This window comes from Vidua macroura, chromosome Z (assembly GCF_024509145.1).
Source record: "Vidua macroura isolate BioBank_ID:100142 chromosome Z, ASM2450914v1, whole genome shotgun sequence".
In the NCBI taxonomy this organism is placed as follows: domain Eukaryota; kingdom Metazoa; phylum Chordata; class Aves; order Passeriformes; family Viduidae; genus Vidua; species Vidua macroura.
The window spans coordinates 21,649,110-21,655,803 of record NC_071611.1 but is presented as its reverse complement, the minus strand read 5'-3'; positions in this window follow the sequence as shown (position 1 = coordinate 21,655,803).

The window sequence follows — 6,694 nt, the reverse complement described above, 5'->3', positions numbered from 1 at the left end:
GAATGAAGAAATCTTACAATGCGGACAGAATGCTGGTGCCTCAAATGACACCCTAAGTGTTCCTTTCCACTGCTGCAGGCAGACACAGGGCTTCATGCTGTGGCAACTATCTATTCAGTTGCCACAGCTGATATGTGGGTGGGAGACAGTAGGATGTGCTCCAGTGAGTCAAGAAAAAGCAAGTAAATGCTAAAAGTCAGAGGCGTGAGTCAAAAATCTCAGACAACATTGACTTGATGAACAGGCTTCACAAATATTCCCAGTTTGCTTTCTAAACTCTCATTCTGAATGCTCTTGGAACACAATGTCACCTCTGATGATTTTTCACCATTTTACCTTCTTTGTGCAAAGATGTTGTGCTCATTTTCTTCTGACAGGGACATTGTCTTGAACATATGCGTCACAGAAATATGTGTCAATCTTGCCCTCCCTGCCTAGGTAAGTTCTGCCTGAAATCTTAAATTGGTGAAAATGGTACTGTTCGTCTGATGAAAGGAATACATCTACAGACTGCCATCACAAGACCCATTGCATTCTTGCCCAGTTTCCTTCAATTACAGAACTTGTATCTAGGATACTCTTAATATGGGTAGACTCAACAGGACTCTTGACATTCCAGGACAAGCTGGAGAGAATCAGTGAATCTGCAGCCTAAACAATGCTATACAGCTGGCCCACTCAAGTTTTCAGGGAGCATAGACATGTAAGGAAATGAATACATCAATTGAAGTCTACCGTAGAAGTCTGCCTAATTCTTGAGTGAATATGAATGTTCATCTAACACATGCCAGACTCAACCTGACAACTTCTCGTTAAGAGAGCACAGCAGGTTAAAAACTTCACTTGTCCCTGGTGTCAAAGTAGTAGCATGTGAGGATGACTACTGACAGTGCTAAAAGTGGAAGCTAGGCACTCTTGATGGCTGTTGATTGTTGAACTGACAGTGTGTAGTGCCTATGTTAATCTGCATGACTTCTGATGACACTGATTAGAACTGATTTCCTAAAGAAAAGCCATTTCCCATCAATAGCACAGTAATGAATCATGCCTAACGCTGATCTCTGTTTCTCTGACACTCTAATTACACAACTTTGAAACTTGGTTATGGGTAACCCACAATGTTACTGTATTCCACATCTTATTGTGCCACAAATGGTTACAGTCTCTTTAAAGCCCTGCAGTTGGGAAGCTGGGGTGGGGTGGCACAGCAGGTACTTTTAAAGTCTCCTCAGGTGCTTTTAAAGTCTTTGGCTGACAGCTCCTGCCCTTTTGCTTCATAGTTTCTGCCTTGCTGTCTTCTTGGTATGTTGCCTTAGGCAGAGGCTTTTTCCTTTTTGGGTTCCCTTTTGGTTTTTTTTTTTTTTGTTTTCCCCTTTATCTCCAAGATTGCACTCAGTGGTTTTGAACTGCTTGGGGGTGAAGTCCACAGGTATCTGCCTGTCTCCTGGGCAGAGAGCAAGTGGTCCCACTCCATCAAGCCAGTCCAGCAGACCACAAGTCACCCCAGTGCAGCCTCCTTGTCCTTGTCTTGACTGCTCCTGCCACCTCCTGCCACGAGAAAGGTGAAGTCCCTCTGTGAACTCTAGCCCTTGAAGCTGGAGAATGCCAGCCAGTGTTGAGAAATGAGCTGAGTGGGCCAGTGGGGTAAAATAGACACCATCTTTCCTCCATCCTTCAAACCGCATGCTTGGCTGCAGAGCACCATGTTGGTAGAGCACCCCTGGTGTTTTGGATCTCCCTTTGTTCTAGGGACTCTCTGAAAATTAGCAGTTTTGTATCTGATGATTATTTGCTGATTCTTGACTGTTGCTGTCCCACTTGTTAGTAAACTGTTATTTTTTCACTTAAATTTACTTGTATTCATTCCTTATTAGTGGAAAGGAATTGGTTGAACCTAGAGAGGGAGGCAACGCATTCCAGAGTGTTCTTCTTCCAATTGTTTTAAAGCAAGACACACTTCTACTGTGGTACTTCAAATACTCCCAAGTTTCCCAATAAAAGTAAATACAAAAAAACCTGTATGCAGCTGACTTTTGCAGAGGACACAGGTTCCTTAAGCACCCTCATGTTTCTTTGCAGTCCAAAACACATAAAATGAAGGATGAATGGCATAATTATCAGCATGATAGCAGCTTTGGAAGAAACACACACTATTAAAGAGAATTTAAAAGTATGAATAGTATTCATCACGTCACCAGATTTCTCTGACAATTTACAGCATTAACGGTTAAAGAATATCTGGGTAACTAATAAGATTTATAAGACTGGGTAACATTCTGCTTATTTTTTAACAATCTGACAGCAGCTTTCATTTGAGCAGAAAGTTGTATAAAATACAGTCTCTAAGTTATTGTTTATTAAAAGCAATATTTTATCTGAAAACCTGCACTTGTTCTGACAAAGTGTTGCAAAGACAGAACTTCAAACACTCCCACAAGGAGTGTACTTTCTGTCTTTTCCTATTCTTAGGTAATTGGTCACTGAATGAAAATCTTTTGTCGTTTCTGAAGCTTAACAGACTAGGACATCAGTATATTGGGGCATATTAACTCACTCTTGAACCAGCACCACCCATTTCTGTACACCAATTGCTGATGACAGGCATGAAGAGGATTAACGCTTAGAATACTTGTCACCACCTTGCTTTTTGTTGGGTTTTTCCCTCCCATTATCTGAAGGGTTTAGCAAAGTAAGTCCTATACATTAGAAAAGTTTTGCTTATTATTCCCTTTAGGATCACAGAATCTAGAATCACAGAATATTCAGAATGATGAAAAAGCAGGGAGGATCTCCAGACTGACTAGAAATTCATCAGTAAATCATTGATACATTAATAAAACATCTATCAACAGTTTTTATTTTAAATACCCTTAATTTAAGTTGTAATCCAAAATTATTGACTTGGATGCTCACTGGTTAGGGACAGAGATGTCCGTAATTCAAAATGGGTGACAGGGATGCAGAGATGGTCCTTTCATCCCAACTTCAGAAAAAAACTCTGAACATACAATTTTCTTTTATGAATGTTCTGAGAGAAAGAGCAATTGGCACATTGCACAAACTGCTTTTTCTTCCTCAGTGACACCTCAAGTAAGATTCATGAGGACATATTTTTCCCTCCTTCTAGAAACATATGAAGCATGAAAGCTCCCCGGACCCAAATTTGAAAGGTAAAATATATACTCAGTCATATCCAAGCATCAAGACTTATGGAAAGCAAATTAATCACCTGTTATGTGTACTCATGATACACGAGTCTTTCACAATATGCAGGTTTAATTTTGGAAACAGGGGTGAAAGTTCATTCTTAGTTAACTAATGCTTAGGTAAATATCTGATCAGTGAACACTGCAAAACACAGCACTTCTAACTACTTGGTAGAAAAACTTGTACAAATAGCATAATCCCTCACGGTGGACATCAGGTTATTTACCCTGTTAAAAAATAATGTCAGCTAGGGTGCTTTCTGGTTAATTAGTAGCTGGAGTAGCAATGCCACTGCAAACATAGTGCCTCTCTTCAAAGAAGTAGACTTACTGTGCAGGTAAATAGTCAACTTAATCCTTAAATAGTAACATTAGTGTGTTTGATCCCACAGTAGCTGATATATAGCCTCTCCTTTTAAAATAAATTCTCAGTATAGATACTGCATTAGAATTAAGGGGAACAGAGGTAATATTAATAGTCATCCATATTGCATAGCTTCACTTATGCAAACCTGCATTCTGGCATACAGTCTGTTGTGAAGTGAAATAGGACCCTCCCAGAGTCATTATTCCTAATTATTGAGTAGCCGACTTGTTATATGAACAAAATATCAATATTAATGGCTGGAACACAAGTTCAGCCTGACCCTGAACTGGACTTACTAAAACAATGGCATTTTCCCTTTTTCTTTTATTTATTTGGGTGTTTTGGTTTTTGTTTTTTTTTTTGTTTGCTTGCTTTTCAACAAGACAAATTTATTGCTGCGACAACACTCTCCTATTTAATAATATCTGCATAGCATATACCTGTCTTAGAAAAAGTGTATGGGGACTTTCAATTCAACAAATTCAAATGAAAAGTACCAAGTCCAGTGTATCTGCATTTCCTTTGTGATTTCATCTAGCTATCGCTATATTTACTTCTATATTTACTTCTGTCCTAGACTTTGTGCTAATTAGGACCATGCATGTAATTGATTTTGAGATTTTTCCACCAAACTGAGAAAGAAAATAAAACTAAAATTTACTGAATTTTTCTTGTTTGCCACAGCAAGAAGGAAGAAAATACCTCAGAATACACTGCTGTTATAAAAGAAAAGCATTAAAAATCTGCTCATGCATTCTGCTGAAAGCTGAGCCATTCTTTTTCAAGAAGAATCAAGGAAGTAAGAAGTTTAAATGGGCATATATTCACTAGTTTTCACACAAATAAAAATATTCTTCTAAACAAAAGAAGTAGAGCAAGAAACCTAGCATGTAAAATCTCTTTTTTTTTTGTTTAGTTGGGTTTTTTTGGTTTTTTGTTTTGTTTTGTTCGTTTTGTTCTTGTAGGGAAAGAGGAAGGAATTTTAACAGAACATACAATTAATTTTATTGTAGGATGTTTTTACTGGTACACAACATTGAATTTAGAATCCTATTATCATAGAATTTCCTTAGTTGGAATAGACACACAAGAATTTAGAAGTGTTTTTTTTTTATTTTTTCATTAAAAAACTACAAAAAATCACAGCTATTCATGCTGTTCATCATGCTTGCTTTTTTCTTTTTTTTTTTTTTTTTTTTTTTTTTTTTTTGCTGGATTTTGTTTTATGTTTTTTGTTTGTTTGGTCTTTTTTGGGGGAAAGCATTTCTTTTCAAATCAACAATCAATTTATAACAAAAATATATGTCATATAAGAATATTATTAGTGTTTGCAAAAATGACTGAAAAATGCTAGCTCTAGAGTAAAGCAGGAAGATGTATTTTGGCCAAAAATCATCTGTCACTCCTTATGACCTCTTTCTGAAAAAGTTTCTTATTGTAATTCTTCAGAGGAATTTCTATGCAGCTAGTTCTGTTTGTATTTTGGTTAAGGCTCTATTGTGTTTCTTCTATTAATCTTTCAAGAGTCAAATTATTTAATTCTGAGTTTGGCCCATCAGATTCCAGCTCATGAAACAGATTAAGTTTGAATGAAATAAGACACATCCTCCTGAGAAATGAAGAATGTTATCAAATTTCATAAACTAGACTCTAGCCATACTTGAAGAAAATCTTTTAACAGTAAGGAAAAAAAATTCTCATCTCATAACAGATTATGTTACAATTCTTTCTTATGATTTGACTGTTGAGAACAGAATGGATGTTCATGGTATTTATGTAAATTAGACAAATCAGTGGGTTTGCAATTAGAAGCAATGGTTTCCAGCTGAAATCACAGAATCACAGAATCACAGAATAATGAGGTTGGAAGAGACCTCTAAAATCACCAAGTCCAACCTATGCCCTAACACCTCAACTAGACTATAGCACCAAGTGCCATGTCCAGTTTTTTTTAAACACATCCAGAGATGGTGATTCTACCACCTCCCTGGGAAGACAATTCCAGTACTTTATTATTCTTTCGGTGAAAAATTTCTTCCTAATACCCAACCTGTACCTTCCCTGACATAGCTTGAGACTATGTCCTCTTGTTCTGTCAGTTGCTGCCTGGTGGAAGAGACTGACCCCCACCCATCTACAACCTCCCTTCAAGAAGTTGTAGAGAGCAATAAGGTCACCTCTGAGTCTCCTCTTCTCCAGGCTAAACAACCCCAGCTCCTTCAAATGTTCCTCACAGGGCTTGTGTTCCAAGCCCCTCACCAACCTTGTTGTCCTCCTCTGGACGCACTCAGGCATCTCAATGTCCTTCCAAAACTGAGGGGCCCAGAACTGGACACAGTACTCACGATGTGGTCTCACCAGTGCCGAGTACAGGGGAAGAATGACCTCCCTACTCCTGCTGGTCACACAATTCCTAATGCAGGCCAGGATGCCATTGGCTTTCTTGGCCACCAAGGCACACTGCTGGTTCATATTCAACCGGCTGTTGACCAGCACCCCCAGGTCCCTTTCTGCCTGAACACTGCCCAGCCACAATGTCCCCAGCTTGTAACATTGTAGGAGATTTTTGTGGCCAAAATGTAGAACTCGGCACTTAGACTTATTAAACTTCATGCTGTTGGACTCTGCCCATCCATCCAACCGATCTAAGTCTCTCTGCAGAGCCCTCCTTCCTTCCAATAGATCAACACAAGCTCCCAGCTTAGTGTCGTCTGCAAATTTACTAATGAAGGTCTCAATGCCCTCATCCATATCGTCTATAAAAATATTAAATAGAACTGGTCCCAGCACAGAGCCCTGAGGTTCTGTGACTGGCCCCAGCTGGATGCAGTACCGTTCACCACCACTCTCTGGGCCCGGCCATCCAGCCAGTTCCTAACCCAGCAAAGAGTGCTCCTGTCCAAGCTGTGGGCTGACAGCTTCTCCAGGACTATGCTGTGGGAGACAGTGTCTAAGGCCTTGCTGAAGTCTAAATAGACAACATCCACAGCCTTTCTTGCATCCACCAGATGGGTCACCTGGTCATAGAAGGAGACCAGGTTGGTCAGACATGACCTACCCTTCATAAATCCATGTTGACTGGGTCTGATACCCTGGCCATCCTGTAAATGCTGTGTGATAG